Source organism: Lissotriton vulgaris, chromosome 4_1 (genome assembly GCF_964263255.1).
Source record: "Lissotriton vulgaris chromosome 4_1, aLisVul1.2, whole genome shotgun sequence".
In the NCBI taxonomy this organism is placed as follows: Eukaryota; Metazoa; Chordata; class Amphibia; order Caudata; family Salamandridae; genus Lissotriton; species Lissotriton vulgaris.
This window is the reverse complement of record NC_141691.1, coordinates 399424066-399447936: the sequence shown is the minus strand read 5'-3', so window position 1 is coordinate 399447936 and position 23871 is coordinate 399424066.

Here is a 23871-nt window from a genome sequence, read left to right as displayed (position 1 = left end):
CATCTATTTATGATTTAAAGAAAAAAAAGAAATGTCATGAGCAATGCCAATAGCTCCACCTTTAATGATGCCGAGACCATTGCATTGTAAATGCTTGTTGTTTAAGATTTCTATTTTACATCGTCATTTGGGGGGATCCGTGTACTTCTTTTATTTCCTGAAATATTATCAGATAACAAAATCACATGCCGATCTTAAATTAGACATGATGTATTGCTTCACTTGATTATCTTTTCGTCCTCGTTTCACCTTTCGTCTAGTAGAAAAAGTTGTGTCCTTTCTTGTCAATCTGGCATAAATATAGAATCTAGATTGCAAACAAGAGAGAAGAAGGTAATGCTAGTAAACCTCTTTCTTATTTTTTAGATTTTTTATAAGGTTTCTGGTATACTGCCTATTGTCGAGCGAGGAGACATACCTTCAATCCGATGTCGACTCTTCGTATTATGGGGTCTGCTGGTTTACACCTCAATGGGTGCCGGCGCAAAAATGTGTTCTAAAACGCCCACTATTTATAGGTCAACCTCATATCACAGATTGACGCTAAGAACTTTCAGCTGATCCTATTTTCGATTGGCCTGGTTTGATGACGTGTAATTCAGTCGACAGAATACCTATCTCGATACTATTCGGCTTCATGCGCGTAAAGTTCATACTAGTAATAAAGGACGGACTAGTTTGTTGTTCTGATGTCATCTTTGTTACTCTAAGAGGAAGGGAAGAAAGACTTCCGTAATTTACTAGACTCTTCAATGTTGATCTGAACCAATTGGTATTGTATGACACAAGTTAGTGTAGTGTTATAATTATACACTTGCTTATTTTTACTACGAGTAAAGCACAATTTCTATATTTAGAATATATTTTATGTACATTTCTTGAACACATAATATATAGTTATCAATGAACCATACATAAAATATTCCGTAATAATACAGGTTTTGTGCTAATTTGTACGGTATTTACCTCTTGTACACAAATGACCATAACGTGTGTCGAAGATAAGACATCAGCTTTATATTTGTCTGAAGTACGGCAGAAATGTAGAAAACAGAATACTTCCAGGACCTTATTATATTTCGTTTGCATCAATAGAGTCAGATGACAACTGATATGATGTGATATTAGGTTTGCTGTCTCCATATTTTGTGTAGCAGCGAAAAGCAGACATAATCCAGTTTATTTAGTGGTAGCTGGCATATATTGAAATAGCAACTATCTGGATAGATTGCGTAGTCTTTATTCTGCAGCTTGTACTGGTAAGGGCCTTCATAGGAATGCCAAGGAATTTCAGAATTTAATCCTAGTCTTACCGTATCTAATGTAAATATCCAAAATACCTCGCGTTTAAGACGGATTTTGTCTGTATTAACTCCAGGTTTCGCCACAATTTTTTCCAGCACTACCCATTTTATTTCTTCCGGTTTGTGGTCATTCTCAATATAATGAACCACCAACGGAGCATTTAGCTTTTTGGTGCGGATTGCTGATTTGTGTTCAGTGACTCTAGTATATACTGAACGTGAAGATTCCCCAACATATCCCTTATTACAGGGGCAGATTAACAAATAAATGATGTTCGTAGTTTTGCAATTAGTCATGGAGGATAACACAATAGATATACCGTTGAATTTCAGTTCTTTTGTCTCTATTGCTTGTGGGCAAATTTTGCATATTCCACATTTATGGTTTCCTATTACCGTAGCCCCGGTAATTATATTTCTTTGACTTTTGTCTTTTTTAGTTGTTGGCATCCTTGATCTGACTACTAAGTCTTTTATGTTTTTGTTTTTTTTGTATGCGAAAAGGGGTTTTGGAATCATTTCAGTACCTGTTTTGATAACATTCAAGATGTGCCAATTAGAGTATATAATTTGGCGGATTTGATTGTTGAGTAGTGAATGTCTGGTTACAAAAACCAAACTGGCATCTCGTTTATATTTGGTGTTTATGAGGAGATGCTGTCGATCGTAGTACCTTGCTCTTTTGTACGATTCCCGTATCAATCTGTGAGGGTAACCACGTTCTTTGAATTTCTCCTTTATTACAGTAGCTTTCTCATCATAGTCAATTAGTCTTGTACAATTCCTCCTCAATCTGAGGAACTGACTGAAGGGAATGCTGTCTTTTTGTGAGGTAGGATGGAAGCTACTGTATTGAAGGAGTGTATTTCGGGCAGTAGGTTTGACGAAGAGATCCATAATCAGTTGTCCCTCATGTTGTTTGATCATTAGATCTAAAAATTCTATTTGTGAGTTGCTTATTTTTTCTGAGAATTTTAGATTAGAATCACAGGTATTAAGCCATAATAGAAATTCTTGTAAGACATCCTCATTATCGTCCCAGATAAAGATGATGTCGTCGATATATCTCGACCAGTAAAATATCGATTCAAAAAAAGGGGCCATTTCATTAAAAATATGTTTCTCCTCGAACTGTGCTAAATAGATATTGGCAATTGTCGGGGCACAAGAAGCGCCCATACTAACGCCTTTTATTTGTTGATAAAGGCTTCCTCCAAATTCAAAGACGTTATTTTCCAAAATAATTTTAAGGCAATCGAAAATGAAAGGCATATTACAATCAATCTGGAAAGACTCAATGAACCATTTAGTTGCTTCAATGGCACCTCTACATGGAATGTTCGAATATAAACTTTCAACGTCCAGTGTTACCATCCACTGTCTATGGGCATTGAATGCTGTGCCTTCAAGTTGGGTGATAACATGTCTGGTATCCTGGATGTATCCTAATATTTTACCAATATGTGGGCGCAAAATTGCGTCCAGATATTTTTATATTGGCTCAGTCACACTTCCAATCGTGGTAACAATTGGACGGAATGGAGGGTCTTGTTCATTCTTATGTATTTTTGGGATACCGTATATACTGGCCATTTTTGGATTATCTATGTTCATAAAGTCATATTCTTTTTGGCAAATGATACCATTACTTAACGCTTTAGATGTTAATTTTGCGATTTTGTTTTTTGTCTTGGTTGTAGGGTCCCTTAGGATTTTAGTATAAAAGCTAGTGTCACTAAGCATAGATTCCATTTTTTCAATGTATTTATTTGTGTCTAGAATTGCGATCCCCCCTCCCTTGTCACAACTTTTGACAGTTATTTGGGCAGAATCCTTGAGTTCGAGTAGAGCATTATGTTCTTCAATAGAGATGTTATAAGGGGTGTGTGGTATATATTTAGTGATATTTTTTAATTTAGAGAATACAATTTTTTCAAAAATTTCCACTTCTGGATCTATCTGGTCAAGAGTCGGTGTGAACACCGATTTTGGTGCCAGACCTGATTTGTTGTATTCACTAGTATCACTTTCTCTATTTGCAAAGAAACTTTTTAATCGTATTTTACAAAAGAATTCCATCATATCATTGAATAGCTCGAACTTGTTCAACCCAGAATGGGGAACAAACGACAATCCTTTTGATAACACAGAAAAGGTAGCGGGATTAGCTTCATGGCTACTTAAATTGAAAATAGGGATTGTTTTTATTGCCTCCAGTACCTCGCATTTCTTGTTTCCAGAAACCTGTCTGCACTCTGTTGATGGTCCTGGAAGTGAGGTTGGTATTGACCCTGAGGTTGGTAAGATTGATTCTGTCGATATTGTCCTGGGGGCTGATATTTTTGGTTTTGTTGATATTGATTTTGGGGGCGGTATTGAGAACGGTAATTGGGTCTCCAATTGCCTCTCTGTTGGCGCCTCCCTAAAAAAGGTCTGTAGCCTTGATTGGATCTAAATCGACCTCCTCTAGGTTGATAAGGCGACATACTTGAATTACTGCCTGAATCTGAGGAATTGGAAAAAGTGACAAATTTGTTAGAATTAGGTACTATATTTGTCATGTAATCCTGAACTGTTCCATCTGATTGACCATAAAAATTGTCAGCCAGGTAGGGATATACTCTTTCTCTGCTAAAGAACCGTAAGTCTTTTTGTAATTTATCCATTTTTCGTTTTGTTAGGTACTCACTATATGAGTTAAGATCCATCTCTATATCTTCTAGCTTTTTTTTGATGTCTAATATTACTGTAGAACTTTTAATTTTGTCCTCAAGTTCTGTCATTTCTTTTGCTAGTTGTTCTAGGACTTCTTTTACTGTTTCTACTATAAGCATCATGTGGTCCCTTGAACATCTGTTGGAGATGAGGGACCAACGTTCTAGAAAATGTTTTAGGTGAACAAAGAGACCAGGGATGTTTTTGATCTGGAGACCCTGAGGGATTACTCCAGCTTTGAGATAGTCTAATATAAACCTGCTGTGAAGTTCGATCCTTTTGCTTTTCTTTTTTAGAGCTAATAATTTTATTAGGTCTCCGCATTGATCATCATTGATGGTGTTTCTGTTTTCACAGCTAGTAGACGATCCTACCATGGTGGCAAAATCATCACCACTATATCCATATGCTTTTAATGTGGCCATTATATAATCTAATGGATATGATTTTAATTATCAACGGAGGTGTATGATTTATATTAGTCTTTTTAATGGTAAAATTGAGGTAGGAAAAAAGGAAAAGTTAGAAAATGTAGATCCGAAAGGGACCGATTCAGAGATGAATACAGACTGCAAATAACAATTATGAATGAGTCAGTATCATACAAATCAACTAACTACTAATGCAGAATCATGTATACAACATTGCTGACTTAATAGATATGTGACTGATATATCACGAACTATAACACCCCTCATGGACAGGCCATGAGCAAATATTGAATGGAAAAATGGGGACCCCTACATTCTATTCAGTTTGCTATTCGTAGGGAATACATAAACACATTTAGGAAAAAGACAATATATAGCAAACTAATGATAATTATACCGCCCTTATATCGACCTTATTTCAAATGCTGTGTAGTGAATAATAATAATTCGCTGAGACAGTAATGTATCAAAATTATTTGATTATTTTATTTCTATTTGTTTTTTTTTTTGTCTTTTTGGGGGGAATTCTTTATCATTTTTATCTCACTTGATTTATAAAAAACATATGTAATTCGCATAAGTTAACATTCAATAACATATAATACATATACTGACAAAAACGAAGCAATATCAACAAAAGTGCAAAAAAACGTGCTATACGATATGTTCAGTCGGTGGAGAATTTTGAAGAAGGCAATGCGGTAGAATGGAACACAACGCGTTTCGGCCAAAGGGCCTTCATCAGGTGACCGTCATTCGTATATTACATAAAGACTGGTGTACAACATAAACCTACACAAAAAGAGGTGAAAAAACACATAGCATACAGATATAAATATTTGTAAACCAATGATATATTTTTTTATACTGTCTAAGCATTTACTGCAAGGTCGGAAGATACATCTTCATAACAATTTTGTTTGTATAAATCTAGGGTCGATTGTTTCTCATTTCAAAATGCAACTACATGTCTTATATTGAATATGCTAGTAATCAAGTCAGTTTTACTTCATAGTATCTTTTTGAGCTCATTCATTACATTATCGAAAACAGTCGTTTGTAACATTTCTTTAGAAACACTCTATGTTGTGTGATCCCTTTCTTGGCCTCATTTATTTTTGAATACATTTCTTTTACAGTTCCTTAAATTCCTCATCTTAAAAATAGAAGATAGGACGCGGTAGATAGATAGGGTTAAAGAGATATACAGAAAAAGATGGAGCAGAGGGTAATGTTCTATGTATTAGTAGGTTTCTGGTATAGGACTTCTTATTTACTCACTTCAACTTATTTTGATGAAGCGTTTGGTCTGATTGTCCCAAAGACAATTTGATTATCTTTAGTATCTGTAGGGTATTGTCGAAATATATAAAAAACTGAAAAGACAAATAGGATCTTGTTTAAAAACCAGAAGACTTTTTTAAACCTTATTAACACAAATTAGTATTCACCTATGTGGAAATACCTGATATTCTTTCTTTTAGTACCCCCTGTTGTCTGCAGATGTGCACATAATTGGTTAAAGGGAGTGAAGGTCATGGAGAATTCAGTACATATTCTTCTCAGGTATGTATCCACATGCTGACCTAGAATTAAAACAGCTTGGCAATTATTATTCAAGAACAAAGGTATTTTTGAACAAGAATAAAGGTGTTTTTAAATAATTGGATCTCGATCCTTATGTTCTGTTGTTTAATATTAAAAATAGAGACCTTTTTTTGGCAATTCCTAACTATCGATAGAGATATTGGCCTATTGAATTTTCTGTTTTATTGCTATATTAGAGTCTGCATTTTATTTCTAAAAAACCTTTTTCATAGCAGTTTGATTTCTCTCATTTTATCAATTATTCTAAATGCACCACAATGTGCATAGGGGTAGCAGATATAATTTTTGGCACAGGAAAAACACACAGGAGTGGTGTAGCCATTTTTTAATCCAAAAAAGAAGTTCAGGTTTCCAATGAACAAAAAGTGACGTTCTATTTAGGATACGTCTTCTCCTAAGGAAGGTCTACGAAGAGTAATTGGAATGGGTGGGGTTCTTCAATAGTTAGAACAATAAGTATTATAAACCAATGAAATCTCTTTTTTTTTTGGTCACATGGGATCCGCGTTGGGTGCGTACACGCACCACGCATCTAGCACGATTTCTCCAAATTGCATTTAAAAGTAATATAAGTTTATGAAAACTAAAAGAATATTACTTTTCCCCCTAATATTTATATTGAATACTTATATATATATATATATATCTATATGTATATATATATATATATTTTTTTTTATATCGAAAAATGTAGTGGAAGTCGTGCACCCACCGTGTTGAACACGTACATGACGTCATACGGAAACGTGCGCAATGTATGGTGATACGTATATGTTGCGTATGCGCTTGAAGTTACGCACGGGTCGCATACAATCGCGCATGAAAATACGCACCTATCGCGCACCCTATGGCCATCCTACAGAACAATTGTAAAACGGTGGCTATGTTTTGTGCAGCACTCAAGAGAGGTGCGCTTTGGGTGCGGGACTGCTCAAACAATCGGAAAAAAAAAGAAAACAAAAAATATATAATATATATATATATATTACATTTAAAAAAATATATATATATAATAAAAATGTGTAATATAATCTAAACAATAAGATATCTAAAAATAAATATATTTAATATAAATTTGTAAATCAGTATCAAAGAAATAAATATAACAATAAATAGATTTAAAATTGGTATTGAATAAATCTTTCAAAATCACTGAAAAAAACCTTGGGTTTCAGGCAGGTTATACTTTGGAATTATCTTTTAAAAAACCTTAGAAATTCACTGAAAAAACCATAGGTTTCAGGGGTGTTATAGTTAGCTGGACATTTCACTCATACAAAACCATAGAAATTCCTCCGTTATAGTTAGTTCTTCTAATGACATCACTGATGACATCATCCAGTAAATGTGGTTTAGTTTGAAATTTAAATATGTATTATACATATACCAGTCTATATCAACGTTTGAGCAGATATATCACTGTCTAGAAGGAGGATTTACTAGCTGTCTAACTGTCTGTTTAAGTGAGTAATTAAAAGTATCTTGCTAAATACATGGGTTAGCAACTAAACTATGTGAATGTGTGCATCATTGTCTTCCTTGTTCTATACCCTCCTGCATCAGTTGTTCACTAACTACATGAGTGTCTATATTAGTTATTCATTAGTTGGCTGAGTATTTGTATGGGAGACTGGGTGTGTGTATGGTTGGGATGAGGGTGTGTAACTCTATGGATAGATGTGTGGTTGGTTGATTGACTAGGTGTATGGGTTTATGAGTGCATGTGGAATCAGTTATTTGGGTGACTGAGTGTCTTTTTTTGTGTGTTGGTGAGAGAATATATGTTTTATTTGTACATCTCCAACAAAGTACAAAAAGAAAAGGCATGGTATGTGAGACTTGGTGTATATAAATCAGTATATTTAAGTCAGTGATTGTTATAGTAACTGTATGAATGAGTGTATAATTGTAATGGTGATTTTTTAACATAGTAACTATGAGTTACTATGTGTAGGAATAAATGAGGTGTTGTGTATATAACTGTATAGGTAAGTAAATGTAAGTGTGATTGTTTTTTTTCAAAAGTGAGTCGGATGACTGCATAACCGACTAAGATGACTACTGACGTGTCAATGTTCATATAGTTGTATAATTGCATTTGATAGTGTTGTATTGATCAGTGACTGCATGTATAAGTGATTCTGTGGGTAAATGGGTAGTTGTGTGTGTAGACTTAGGAATCAGTGAGTGGGTATGTAGTAACTGGTATTGGTGTGTCAATGGTTTCAAATATGGTACTCTGTATTTTACCGTGAGTGATGAAAGGTTATACTAATGTGTGATGAGGTGTATCAGATTGTCACGAGGATTATGGCATCTGTGATGTCATCAGTGACATCACTGACCATGTCATGAATGATGTAATATGTGACATCATCAGCAGTGCTTTGCGGTCGCGAGTTATAGTTAGCAGAACTAACTATAACAGAGGAATTTCTATGGTTTTGTATGAGTGAAATGTCCAGCTAACTATAACACCCCTGAAACCTATGGTTTTCTCAGTGAATTTCTAAGGTTTTTTAAATGCTAATTCCTAACTATAACGTCTCTGAAACCTATGTTTTTTTAGTGAATTTCAAAGGTTTTTTAAATGTTAATTTCTAACTATAACGCCACTGAAACTTATGGTTTTTTAAGTGAATTTCAAAGGTTTTTTAACTGCTAATTTTTAAGTGTAATAGCAGTTATACCCATTTTTTGTACTGAACTTCATTAGTTTTTAACTTTTTATTTACAAATATTTTATGTATTAAACAACATTATCTATTTTTCAGAAAATTGCAAAAAACATTTTTACATCAATTTTAAATTGAAGTATTTTTTATTTTTGTTATATTTTTGTATTTTAATGTTTTTATATCATTTTAATTTTTTTCAGATTTTTTGGGGGAGTTGTGTACCCAAAGCGTACCTACAGCAGCAGGTCTGCATATCCTACACGCCATTTTGGAAAAGTCGTGAAGGATCCGTGTATGGTGAGCGACCAATGTTAGGTGGTGTGCGCGACTGGTACGCGACCAGTCCGCGACTCCTGCTCCCGCGCATTCAAAACAGATGCGAATTATGGTACGCAATGCTTGCGCGGTAGCGGGCCCCGCGTGATGTCATATAAGTACTGGGAGGCGCTTGGTGCACAACTCCCGCAAAACTTTTTTATGTTCTAAAATGATACGTAGGTGTCTTTAATATATAGTAAAAGAAAAGGTTTCCCTTTAGTAGTGTTTTGTATGGAAGCCAATCACGCTTCACCTATCTACTCACTTCGAGCACACTTCTTAAACCATCATCAAATCATAAAGCACTTACAAAGAAAATAACAGTTACATTAAAGTATATCACAAAGTTTATTTGTCATTAAAAACAATTACCCTAATACAAAAATTCCTTAAAATTATTCATAAAAATAATTAAAAATATACATATTAGGGCAAGAGATTATCTATAGTATTCATAAAAATAATATATTTCTACTTGTAATAAACTAATATTATTTTTAAATATATTTTTGCGAAGTCGCGTCGGGTGCGTGCTTTGTGAGTGCAGGGTGCGCAGATCCCATGTGACTTCAAAAAAAAAGATTTGATTTATTCATACCTTTTCCCACTGTAACTATTGAAGGATCCCACCCATTTCGATCATTCTTGTTGGAGCATCTTTAGAGAGACATCTCTTTTCCTACAAGATCCCTTTTTGCTTGTTTTGGTTGGTGTTTATCAATAAATATAAAAAAAATGGCTTCTGGACATCAGCAACAGCAGGAGGAAGTATCTTTGCAGGAGGCACCACGTCCACAGAGGCCGGAATCTGTTGTGTGGAAATTCTTCACTTTTCCATCTGGAGAGAAGAAAGTAAACGCAAGAAAGGTGACGTTGAAAATTTGTGACCGAGTCCTGTCAAGAGGCAGTAAAAAAAAATATTCTTGTGGCACTGCTTCTATGTAAAGCATCTTCGGATCATACATCCTCTCAATTTTGCTTGGAAGGAAATTAGGCAAGCTGCTTTGAACCCCTCACCTGCTGTGGCACGTACCTCTGGAGTGTCCTCGGCAACACCTGCATCGGACATTAGGCCAGAATTCGCCTTTCTTGCGTGAAGTGCAATTAACTAATATGCTTCGGTGAGCAGTCGGTGGATGCAGTTTGTGCTGCGCAACGCAACCATCGCTGTTAATTTATTTCCTGCTTTATTCATTCTTTTTTTTGTAAATTTTTTGAAAAAATACCAACAAAAAAATGTTGTTAAAAAGTAGAGTTTGCTATGGTAGGGCGGGAGACGTGCTCCCTCCCTACCATAGCAAACAGCAGTGTCCATGGGGTGGACACCCCAGGACATTGCAGGAGTCAGCTATGTGGGTGGCGGTCCCCCGGGTCATCAACGACTCCAGGAGGGGAGCCCGCAGCCCCCTCACAACATTTGAAAAGCCCCAGGGAGGTGGTGGTCCCTGGGGGCTAGGGTTCCAGAACGGACGCCCAAAGTTTTTACTGTTAGTGCCCCTGGAAGGTGGCGGTCCCCGGGGCATGTGGGAGGGCTCCAGCTCCCCCATACAGGAATAATTAAAAAAATAAGAGCCCTGGGGTGGCGGTCCCCTGGGCAGCGGAGAGGCCTTGTGCCCCACTGCAAATGTATTCATAAAAGCTCAGGGTGGTGGTCCCCAGGGCTTGCTGGGGACTTGGATGCACCCCCACGTAAAAAATCAAAGCCTCGGAGCTCCGGAGGGCCATGTGCCCCCCGCATATCTTTGTGCAAAGCCTCGGGGGTGGCGGTCCACGGGGCAGTGTGGGGGGGATTGGGCCCCCCGCAGATTTATTTCTGCCCCAGGCACCTGGCCCACCCGGGGGGCTTAATTTAAACGAAGCGCGTGAGCCCGCACTTCATTTTTTTTATTTTTGTGGCTGGATCCGCACACCCAGCACGCATCTCGGCGTTTTAAAAAAAAATGCTTTTTTTGGACCTGGGGTTCTTGTGGGACCCCCTAAGCAGGCCTATAGAGGTCAGGGTGTTTCAACCCTGTCCTCTTTTTTTTTGTTTTGCGCCTTTATTTTACTGTTTGTTTTGGCTGCCAACAGTTCCTGCCTTGGAGTTTTGACAGCCAATTAGAATGAAGCTCGTGATCAGCAGGGTGTGGGGATCCTGATCAGCAGGGTGCGCGGATCCTGCGTGCCTCTATATATCGATATTCTTTTAATTTTGATTTTCTCAGCAACTACTGAACGGATTTACACCATTTAACAAAAAGAGTTATTTCTGAACCAAGGGCTACCTTTTTGCCAAATTTGGTGTAATTCCGTTCAGCAGTTGAGGCTGTAGCCGTGTCTGAAGTTTCCTGTGGAAAATACCATGGAGAAAACATGTTTTGGGACCCCATTTTTTCTCGGACCCCGCTTGCCGCATCACCCCGAAACTTTCAAGATAGGAATGGACCGGAGCGCCCCACAAGTTTTGAAAATTTCACAAAGATTCGTTAACCGGCGCCAAAGTAATTGGGATGGAAACTAGGTCCTAACTATAACTACCTACTGGCAACCGCCAGTAGGTAATATATATGTTAGGGGTGGGCGGAGAGCTTCACCCCGCCCATGGAATTGGCGGAATGTTGCCTACTCTGCGTTTCGCAAAATATGCGAAGTAAGCAACCCCCCACACACTCCGCGCGGAGTGGAGTTGGCACCAGCCCCCGCCTCCTCCCGCCATATTAACAATTAAATTAGAGGTGTAAAAACAATTTAAAAGCAAGTGAAACATCTTACCTGAGATGCGTTGTCCCGAGGCACCCTCTTCCACCTTCATCGCAACTTCAGCATCAAAATTGTGCATGCCCGTGCATGCGCAGTTGTGATAAAGTAGTCGCCGATGGAGGAGGAAGAGGGAGCACCGGGACACCGCATCTTAGGTAATGTCATGACTGATGTAATATTTTCATTTTGGGGCAACTCCAGTTTGGCTCGGATTACAGCCAAAATTGCAGAACAGCAGGATAGCAGAAAGCAGCCATTAAAGAGCAAAGAACATCGGTAATAATGTTGGACACTGCAAACCTCTGAAGGGTATAAATTTAGCTGCATACAAGTACTTTTCCCAAAATGCTTAGATAGATAGATAGATAGATAGATAGATAGATAGATAGATAGATAGATAGATAGATAGATAGATAGATAGATAGATAGATAGATAGATAGATAGATAGATAGAGTGAGGGCGATAGATGGATAGATAGATAGATAGATAGATAGATAGATAGATAGATAGATAGATAGATAGATAGATAGATAGATAGATAGATAGATAGATAGATAGATAGATAGAGTGAGCGTGATAGATAGATAGATAGAGTGAGGGCGATAGATAGATATATAGAGTGAGGGTGATAGATAGATAGATAGATATTTGTTTTAATCAATACGATACATGCATTTACCTATCAATTTGGTAATGCTGAGGCAACGGTGATACGTTTGTTAATAAGTTAAAACGCTTTTATTTATTTTTCTTCATGTCATACACACTTACATCAATTATGAAAACCTGAGTGAACGTCATTCATACTTTAACATAAATGGTGTTTAAAACGTCTAAAATGTCATCTTTTTGCTTTGTATCCTCCATATACTTCCAACAATTAATAATATATTAGCAGCCATATTCTTGGTTGTTGTACGGAAAAAAATGATGTACCTTGTTTTGAGATATTAGGCAGTCGGTGAGCGTTTTTCCAATTTCGAACCCCAGTTGTCTTTATGTATAATTTAGGCCACTAGATGGCAGACTTTTCTTCGTGTTGATGCTCTCGTTGTTTTAAAAGGAACAGATACGTTTGCAGTCCCTTCAAAACGGGCTAACTTTCAATTGGCTTGTGTCCACCACTGATTTGCCGATGTCCCTTTGCCAACAGGTCGGCCTAGAAAGCTTCAAGGGTGTGGGAATAGGTCCTACACCAGCCTACTCCCCCCCCCCTCAACGCAGCATGTTTAATGAACGTATTAGGCTGGGAGTGGGGCTGGCGGCTGCCTTGTTCAAGCGCCTCGTGACAGCCTTAGACACCTCCAGTCAAAGGCTATTTAGAAATGCATGAATCTCGTGGTGATTTACTGTGTCCACGGAAATTTACTCCCGAGAACGTGTACTGTGACCGCTCCTCCGCAAACAAGCACTTCTGACAACCGAGAAGACCATGTCGCTTCGAGGTACTATATTGCCTACGGCCTGACTAAAACTGCTGTACGTGTCTGACCAGCAGCAAAAGATCTATTCTGCATTTTCACTCCAGCACAGTTTAAGATCTTTCCGAAGCCGGCTGCTGCTAGACGTGTGCTGACTCCTATGTAGGGTGGTAGATCAATTATTGTCAGTGCTCATGCAACACATGCATTTACTCTTCCTATTGTCAGTCTACCAGCCCCCCATAAAGTGATAACACTGTTGTACATTCATAGAGTGTACTTTATAAACTCCCTCATCGCTAAGCGCTAACAACAGGTGTGATTACCAAACTCAAGGTACTCTCTCATTTTATCGACCGTGTTTTTTCTGTTATGCATTTCACACACTTTATTGTCAGAGCTTGCAACTAGCCGTCATATAGCTGTCCCGGGCAGGGTGCTCCTGTGACCTGGTGACGTGACGTATTGCGAGACAGGCAGCAAGGCCAAAGGATTACTGGTGGAGCCAGCTGCAGCACCTCTAGTTGCAACCCTGCAGGCCTCGAAAAATCATAAAAATGGTACCAGTCCTGAAGGTCTATTAACTTGAATAATCTTCTTGACCTAACTGTAATGTACTTGACCTCCAAACGAGTTTCAAATTGTGTGATCCTAGGCAATTAATTTATTTTTTTGAGCTGCCTTTTTCTACATTATCATTAGAGCACATTCAAATATGTAAGTTCAGCATTTCTTCTGAACAAAACAACCTTTTAAAAAAAATGTAATAGACTAAGCAGCATATTTATCAAGTGTTTGCCTCGCGGTTTCACCAAGCAACGTGGTGCATGTGCGAAGCAAACCCTAAAATGCGATTTATCAAGCCAGGCAAGGTTACTTTGCGTGACCCTGTGTGGATTGATAAATCAAGAGTCATGCAACGCACGGCAAATCACTGCATTCAGTTACTCTGGCCTGGAAAGACGTTCTATGGGATATTTTTGCCCTCCTGCTGCTGAGTCAAGCTCGAGCAGAGGAAGGTGGAATAGGAGGTATCCTATCACAGGGAGGTGTGACCACCTCCCAGACAGGATTTAGTGTATTGGGACCAGGTGCGTGTGCTAGCCAGCACCAGAAAGTCTGCATGAGAGGCACACTTGGTGTCCCTATGCATAGTCCAGTTCAAACCAGTTCTGGGAGCCGTTGGCTCCTGCTCAGGTGCAAAACTGGACAAAGGACATGGAAGTAACCTCCTCCCTTTCCAGACTCTTCCATGAGAGGGTCCCCAGAATCATCCCCACCCTTGCCTAGGGTACTTAAGGGCTTACCTGGGTGTAGGCCCCTAGAATCGTTGTGTTATAAGATTCAGATCAGATATCCCTGCACTTGTACCGTCTGGGCACTCTGGACTTCGTTTGGGCCTGACTTCGTCTTCCTTCCAGTCTGCTGCATCGTCTGAGCCTGTGCATCATACAGGAACCTTCCAAGGCCTGTGAAGCATTAAAGACAACCAAAGAAATCTCTCTTGGAGTGAAGAAGTCTCTCCCCTGCATTCACAGGCACCGCAACTGAGTCGACCAGACTGCAGATTCTGAGCTCCTCCGGACTCCATGGGCTCTGCAAGACAGGTGGTGGTTTTCCACAGCTCCCAAGGCCTGCTCTACCGTCTCACCAAGTTTGTGGCCAGCATCCCTAATGGGAGTTGCAATAACCGAACCCCCGGTTACGGTGTCCAACTTGCAATTGCAAAGGCTTGTTGGCTTCTCTGCAAGAAGATCTTCGGCTCCAAGTAGCCCCATCCTCGAGCATCTCCTGTTACCAGAATTTTCAGCCGCACCACATCGTGTGCATTGTGGCCTGCAGCTTTTGGTGAGCTGTTTGAGGTCCCTTCGCAACTCCAGTGCCTCCGCCTGTGGGACCACTTGAGGGTCACACTTGTTTCTCTTTGGTTCCCCTGATTGCTCAGGGCCTACCCTGACTCCCATGCCTTTGGTGAGTCCCCTAGACCTTGCTGTTCCCGATCTTGCTTCTTCTTTGATTCCTGCATGACTTGCCTTTGCCAAGGCTTGTTGGTGATCCCATCGGACACCAACCCCTCAGCACTCGACATCCTTTGTTGGACAGCTCATGCATGGCTCCTGGTCCTCCTCAGCATCGCCTGGGCCTCACAGCTGCAGAGTCAAGGTCCTCATCATCTATTCTGAAGCACCCGACATCGGAGGGCATTCGTTTACCAAGTCTCCTGGTCACCCCTGTGTGACATAGACTCTGTCCCTTCTGCTTTCAGGTACTTCTCTTCAAGAATCCATGTTTGGATTCCCACAGATGCTTTCTCTTCTTCCACCATACATATTTTTATAAATACTGGTGTGGTTTTTTTTCAACTTAATCTATACTATAAGATTGCATTCTGATAAAACAAGCTGCTTTACACTCCTTCTGGACTAAGTCTGAAATCTGCTCTCCACAGCTACCAATTAGAGAGCTTTCTAAGGTTGTCTAAGACCTCTTAAATACCATAAGGGTTGGCTGGACTGGTGCAAGGTGCCCACTTACGTAAGTGTATATCATATACCAGGCCAGCTTCTCACAGAATGAAAATATGATGAGAAGGCTGGAGAGATAGGAGAGAGAGCAGAGGCCATAAGCAACATATCCTTACAAGTAACTCAGACAGAAACCTTTGTAAAGCTAGCCTCTGGGGTACCTTATATTTTGATAGTTATCCTGGACATCTACTGGGCTATCCTGAAATAGGTCCCAGGACTCTGAAACCCTAGGAATATTTCAGTGAACCAACCTCCCTCTTTTAGTAGGAAAGCTGAGGATGAGAGTGAGACCCTGAGATATTATTTCAGGTCAGCTGGTAGGTTGCAGAAAAATTCCCTTGTTTTACCTGAGGTATTGTCAGAAGAGTCCTGTTGTGATGTGATGGACAAGAGTTATGGAAAAAAGAACATGTATTAGGAAATCCCATGTTTATACATTCAGCTATAGAGTAACTACCTCAGACATTTGGGAAATAAGTGTGCAGTTCTTTTGATAGTCTCTCTCTGAAGATGGTGTATCTTCTGGCCACATCTTTATTCTCGCCCGCCCCATCATATGGTTCCAAGGTAACTTTGTTCAAAAGTCAGTAGCTAACCACTTCAAAAGCACTTTGATCTTCACAACCTCCTCCAGTAGTACATCCTGACCTAGAAATATGTACAAGAACGCCTCTCAGTGTTAATCAATATAAAGCCTCTTAATATGGTGTTTGTCACAGAGTTCACAAAATGAAAGCCCTTCCTACTGTTTATACCAGTGTTCACAATGTAAAATCCATTCCAAATGTACTTGCCAGAAAGTATACTATGGAAAACTGCTTCATTATCAAAATTTGTCAATGAGTTCGCAATATAAAACTGGGAGTGCAGAAATCTCAAAAAAACTCTACACAAGATGTTATATTAAAACTTACTTCGAGAGCCTGCTGCTGAGCCAAACTCGAGCAGAGGAAGGTGGAACAATAGGCAACCTGTTACACAACAATGACATTAATAATTGAATTTGACTAATTTGGAGCAAGATGGCGCCGGTGTAGGACACAAGCTCACTTCGCTACCCTCTGATCCCCCTGTGGTGAAAGGAAGCACTGCATCGGACGCCTGAGTATGCTGTCCGTTTTTCATTTCTACAAAGACGGCTTGGGGGGCATTCCTGGAAACAAATATCAGACCCGATGGTTGCCTCAAAAAGCAACTGGCCCCGTCAGAAGTACTCTGTGGCTGTTATTGTGGCTTTTTGGAGACCTGTTGCAGTTGTTGTTGAACGAGGCAAAGAGACGGAGAATGTTGTGCCGCGTAACCAAGGAAACAGCTGCATCCACAGTATCAATGAGTACCCCCTCTTCCTTGCAGGGCTCTGGTAAGGTGACAAGGGGGAAAGAAACCACAAAGGGTTGCCGGAAAGCGGCAAAATCACAATTAATAGCTGGGAGAATGGTACTATCGGAGCTAGGAATACAAAACGAGTTATGAATTCTGGTCCACTGGCTGTTTCAATCGGGTCCCAACCATTAATATCAACACTATTTCCGGGTGAAGGTAAAGCCCACAGCATGGCCCCAAAGGCGGGAATACTGACATTAAGTCTGTTATAAATATTGATGCACTGCGGGAAGAAGAAGTCGGATGTCTATCCTGCTTTAAAACAGAGGAAAACAGATGTTTCAACTGACCCTATGTCAGGTCGACAGTAGCACAAAATATAAGCAACGCCACTAACCTTTTCCTTGTGGCTAGTGGGGATGATGGTAGCTGATATTTCCCCCAATTCCCCTGAACGCAACCCCCAACAGAGCAGTGCTTAATTTGAGCAGGTGCTTTCAGGTGCTCAGCACCTGCAATTCTTTCACAGGGCCGGGGCTACAATTTCTGAACCTGCAGGTGGTGGTCTCAATATTAATTGTTCAATTCAAAATAAAAAGAATAACATACATTGCATGGTGACTGGCTGGTAAATGTTCATAGGCAGGCCGGCATACGCCTGTCTAGGCAGGCATTATTGTGTATCACCACGTTAGTGATGATATCATCACGCTGATCACAAATCCAAGAAGTCATTGACAAACTATGGCTTGCATTCTATTCCCCTAGTCTGCTGCACCCTGCCACTACCTGAGCCTAAACCTCCCATTTGATCATTGTAGCTGGTAGCTGGATCATGACAGAGTTGAGGCAATGAAGCTGCTAGAGCGCATTTGGAACTTGGGAGTGAGTGCTCTTGAGGAAGAATAAATGAAAGTAAGTGTGAGTTTTCCACTTGTTGCGTAGCCAGAGTAGCAGCGGCCCTGCATTGCTGCTATCCTCAATGTGCTCGATGCAGCTGTGGCCCAACACAACTTTTGTGCGCCATGGCGTCACCTGTAGAATCTGTGCGCTGCACCCCAGCATGATAACTGCTGAGCGTGAGTTAGTCCAGCAGGCACCTCAGCCATACTTACCGGCATTGGCAGCATTACTGCTGGGGACAATGACTGTGCTGTAGCAGGCAGGGTCATAGCAAGCTGAGCAGTGGATGTCGATGCCGTCGCCATCCCTGGATCTACTAATTACAGGCAGCGCTAGCAGTGACATGACCTTCTGTGCTCAAGCAGTCGCCTGTTCCGCAATAAACCCAGTCATACCACACTGATTAAATATGCAAAAAAAATTCATTTGGTGTACATTTTGTTATGGCACTCGGTGTAGGTAAGAAAGTAAAACACGTAATCTTCTGCTTCTTTAGGAATGACAACAGGAAAACGCAGAGTTCAAAATAGCAGGGACATGTACAGGCTGACAACAGAGGTCACAGGCAGCAGCAGCAGTGTTAAAGATGAGAGACAGCAAGAGTAAAGAGGAGAAGAAACAACAAGAGAGGAGAGAGATAAAACGGAGCAAAGTAGAAGAAAAGGAGGCGAGCAAATCAGATACAAAGAGAAAGCAGCCACGATGTGAAGAAGAGAGCATTAAGAAGAGAGAAGATAGACTGAAAGGATGTGGAGGACAGGACAGAGGAAAAAAGCAGACAAATGACCAAATGGAGACACAGCTAATCACTGCTAAAGAGTGATAGTAAAGAGACAAGATCAAGGGGAGAGAGAGCAGAGCATGGATAAACGTGAAGAGAAAATACGGCAGGGCTAAAATGAATAGAGGGCAAATCAGAAATACCGGGTGTGACAAAGATGATAGATAGAAAACAATTAGAGAGGTGAGAAAATAGACTCTTAGAGCAAAGGCTTTGGGGACAGACAACTGATCAAGGTTAGAAGATAGAGACTGAGGCAGTGAGAGTGTTGAAAGTGGGGCTCACCAGAGGAAGATGTGAGCGGTGGCCTCCTTGGCAAAATTTTCGGCACCTGCACTTCTTTTTTTACAAATTAAGTACTGCAACAGAGGAAGAGAACCCTGCTGCGTGAGGTCATGGACGGGGGAAAAGAGAAAGGGAGAAAATAACAAATTGGTCTGCAGGTGCTACTGTCCTTCCCTTGTCTGGTCAAGGAGTCTGGAAGGCGCCCTTCTGGATTGTGCCTCTGTAGGACAGGAGAAAACACAACAGGTATAAGGAGCCCACACTCAGTTGCATATATTCTCTGTGCTCACTCATCAAAGTTCCTGCAGCTAATCTCTTTTGAATAGACCAGAGAGCACTGAGTAATTTGTACAGGGTGATGTCACAACGTGAATATTATTAGGGACCAGCTAGCGAGTCTCATAATACCCAAAGCAGTGATAAATATCTTCAACTGTTGAATGTCACTGCATCAATATAAAAATTCCAACTTTATTGCACAGTACAATGAACATCATGCATTTCTGTAGCCTTAGAAGCATTTACCCCTGTATTTCAAGTCTTTGGTTTTGTGGAGCAAATATAATGCAAAATAAAACAAAACAAACATCCAACTCACAGAACTGTGCAAGCTTTTAGCTTGTGCTGGATAAATACAGCGTGAATGGCTAGTCTTAAATTGTAAAGTAAAGAGCCCTCCGGTATCTAATAACGGTATCTTGACCGTTTTGCTACAAACCGGGAAATACACGGGGAGGGACTGATAGCTCGCAGCAATATGAAAATGATGCCAATATTGTGGAAGGGAAGAAAGTGCTCCAGCGCATCTTCCGTGCACCACCAAGTCGAGAATAGGACCTAGCAGAGCGCCAAATGAAAGAAACGCTCCTGCATATCTCTAGAGTGCTCCGCTGGCACTGAGAAGGTTTTAAAGTTATGAAATGGGAGGAAGCACTCCGGCGCTCCTTCCGTAAATACCTGCCCCTTCACACCACAACTCCGTCTGAGTCCAGGATCGGGGTCGGAGTCCGAAGGCACTTCACCAAGGATAAAAAGGGTCTGGAAAACGAGGCAATTCTTCAAGCTGAATTCCGGCGGGGAGCACCATCGCCATCTTGATTCCTCTGATAACGGATTGTCAAGCAACTTCCTCATGAGGAGGAGGTGCTTAAGTACGGGCTGTCCCTGACCTATTTCTGATTCGCCAACTGCCTGCTGGGAAATGTAGTGTCTACGGCTCTTTCTCAGCCGCCACTCGAGTGTTTGAATGCAAAAGCGGCGTGGATGAGCTTGTCGGGTTATTATCTGATGGGTGATCGCTACACCCTATTAGACGTCAGGGTGAATCATCACCTCTGAGCCTGGAGCCACATTAAACATCAGAGCCAGGAGACGATTTGTTAAAAGATGCCACCTTAAACTTGTTATCCATCCAGAAGAAGATACCAGAGCAATAAGAGTCAGGACCTTGATCTGGTAACTCCACAGCCGAGTGACTCTCCTCCATGCAGGTCAACCTACGATAATCGCCCAGAAGGAAATGCAAAATATCAGCGCTACTGGGGGTTAACCTGAAACTACTCCAGGTCGGAGCAGGTTTATTAAAGAGAAGCTCTCTATGTGCATGGCTAAATCTCCCGATATTGGTGAGAAGTTTTTCTCACTCACTGACGATTCAGATCTTTCTAATCTGGAAGAATCCATGTCTTCCTTCAGTGATAACAATGTATAAACACTCCTAGGTAATCTCCAGTTTATAAAGGTGTATAAACAACTATACTATAGGTCAGACAACATTAATATATATTATCTAGAACAGATATCACTAATGAAAAAAGAGAAAATAGGAAATCAGAATAGATTGTTTTATTTATATAAAAAATTGATTAAAAAATCCTCACTAAAGGATTAGGGACAAAACATACATTTTACTGAATATATAAATCACAAAGGGACATTGTGATATTAAACAATATAATACTGTAAAACATAATATCAAATTGTGGCAGAAAACAATGTTCTTCACAACGCGCGTTTCGGCGTAGTGGAGACGCCTTCTTCAGGAAGCCACGTATTTAAAATCTCTTTATTATGAGTAGTGGTGTGTAACTTTATAGAGGATACGCTCTATTTCTGATATTCATTTGGCATCAATCTTGATAGGAGAATACTAAGGGCCAGATGTAGGTACCAAATACCGGTCGGAAACGGCCGATTTCGGCCGTTTCCGACCGGTATTTGGCCTACTAAGATGTAGGGGACATTTTTTTGTCCGATTCGGTATTTTACCGATTCGGTAAAATTACCGAATCGCAAAAATACCGAATCGGTAATTTTACCGATTTTTTACATTTGGGATGTAGGTGGGACTGCTTTCAGTCCCACAGGCCCTTCAGATTCGGTATTTTAACACCCAATCCAATTGGGTGTTAAAATACCGAATCCAGGTGTGCATGCACATGTGTGCATGCACACCTATGCCATGTGACAGACAGACATGCCCTTAGGGCATGTCTGTGTGCCACATGGCTCACATGCCTTTTTTTGGGGTGCTGGAGGGTGTCAAAGTGACACCCCCTGCACCCTTGCACAAATCGGTAATTACCGAATCGGTAATTACCGATTCGGTAATGCCCATTGATTCCTATGGGCTTCAAGGCCCATAGGAAGCAATGGGGGATACCGAATCGGTATTTACAGAATCGGTAAATACCGAATCTTACAGATTCAGTATTTACCGAATCTGAAATACCTACATCTCCCCCCCTCTAATTTACCACTTCATAAATACCGATTCGGTATGATTCGGTATTTATGAAGTGGTAAATGTAGATTTACCTACATCGGGCCCTAAATGTCTTTCGTGATACATCTTTTATTAAAATGTTAAAGTTTTTCTCTTCGTCTGTCTCTATATGACCTGGACGTCAGAAATTATTTTGATGCTAGGTTGATCCTGCAGAACCGCCGTAGGTAACTTTCTGAAAGGTGTCTATTCTCAAGTTGTTATCTGCATAGGCCAAGGAGGACTCTTAATATGCGTAAAAATTAGAATGAAAGATTGTAGGCAGAAAATGGAACCTGCATCTAATAAAAACTGTAAACGTTCTATTCCACCTGAAACTTTGTCGTATTGACGTGTCCGCTGATAATGGACGGGTCTGGGTTAAAACTTGCAGACGAGAGTGATTATCTTGTTGTCTAGTTTAGCGATGTTACTCTCCTCATCTGATGGCTCGTTATGCGTTCGTGCTGGTTCCTTCAGTGATAAGCCAGTCTCATACTCCTCCTCTAGTGAAGCTCTAGGAAATACCACCTGCTTAACCCAACGCAAAGCATCTGCTAAGAGTGGGCGGGGGAAAAAGAAGAAGAGGAGGAGGAAAAGGGGAGTAGGCGGCGAAGATTCTAACACCAGCAGGAAAGAGACCTCAATGGAAAATTTACTCTGAGATTATTCAGTTACTAAAATGGCCCTTTCCAGTGAGGAACCTGGAGGAACTCCAATAGAACTCAATGGTGCAACAGCGGGCACACCCTCACAGCCCAACTCTGTCGTAGGATCATTGGCAGTGATTCTCCAGACAATTAAGCAGGTGCAGGAAGAAGCCAGGAATTCGAGCCGACGTGCCAGGTTAACCACAAAAAATCTACACGGGACTATCAAGAAGATTAATAAAACATGTTCAGACATCGCTGGCAGGATTGTGATGGTGGAAGAATGGGCTGAATCCCTGGAAACAGAAGTCAATGCTTTGAAACAACAGGAATCCTCACACAGAGCAATATTGACTGATTTCCTCTAGAAACTTGAGGATCATGAGAATAGACAGAGGCGTAACAACTTAAGAGTTTTAGGAGTGCCCGGAGGAACTGAAGGCTCGCATACCAGAGCTTATACCATTAATCTATTAAGGGGAGCCTTCCCAGCAAAATCAAAGTGGGGCTGGGAGGCTGAAATCCAGTGAGCCCACAGATTCCCCTTGATGTTAAGGAAAACTCGGCTCAATAAAGTGGAAAGACCTAGGGCCATTCTGGTCTACTCTGGGACCTTCCTGCTGCGACATGAAATATTTGAACATGCTCGACCCAATGCAAGGACGGAATATGGGGATGTCTCTTTCTTTCTTAGACCAGACTTCGCACATGTCATAGCAGAGAGGTGATGGTAGATGCGGCAACTGTTTAACCCATTCCAGCAGATTAAAGGCTGATGTTTAACTCCAAAATCCAACCCGCCTGAAAGTAATATACAAAGGGCATACCCGCAGCTTACAATAGTGATAGCGGCAAGGATTATCGTAAAGAAATTAGCTGGGGTCGACAGCTAGATTGTAGGTAACTTAGTCATAGGAGGTAAATGATTCCCCTGGCTAGACTACAGACTATGGAAATAGGTACTATGTAATGTGCTTTTAGCCAGCAGGGAGGCTTCCTATTTTTTTCTCTCTCTTTGCCACAAACCTGGTTTACTTCGGCTGTAGTTCAGCTACTAGGTTTACTTGAGGCAATAAGTTTTGATTCATGATTTTGTGTTGGGGGTTACGGCAGGGGGCGGCCGGAGGGTGCATTCTTCCACAGGCGGAATCATTCAGGTCCGTAGCCTGATTGCTCATTTGGTGGGGGTGAGAGGGAAGGAGTCTAGGGGAGAGGGGCACGGGTGGTGGGTTTATTTAGGGCTACACAAGGAGACAAATGATACAGAATCATAGAAGGGAGAATTAAGGTAAGCTTGATCCTATTGATCCTATTGGGTGGTTGTTGTAACTAGATTCATATCCTTTTAGGTTGCTCAGCCAGTATGAGTGAGATGTCTGCATGGAATGTTGGTGTGCGTGATGTCAGAGTGAATAGAATGTG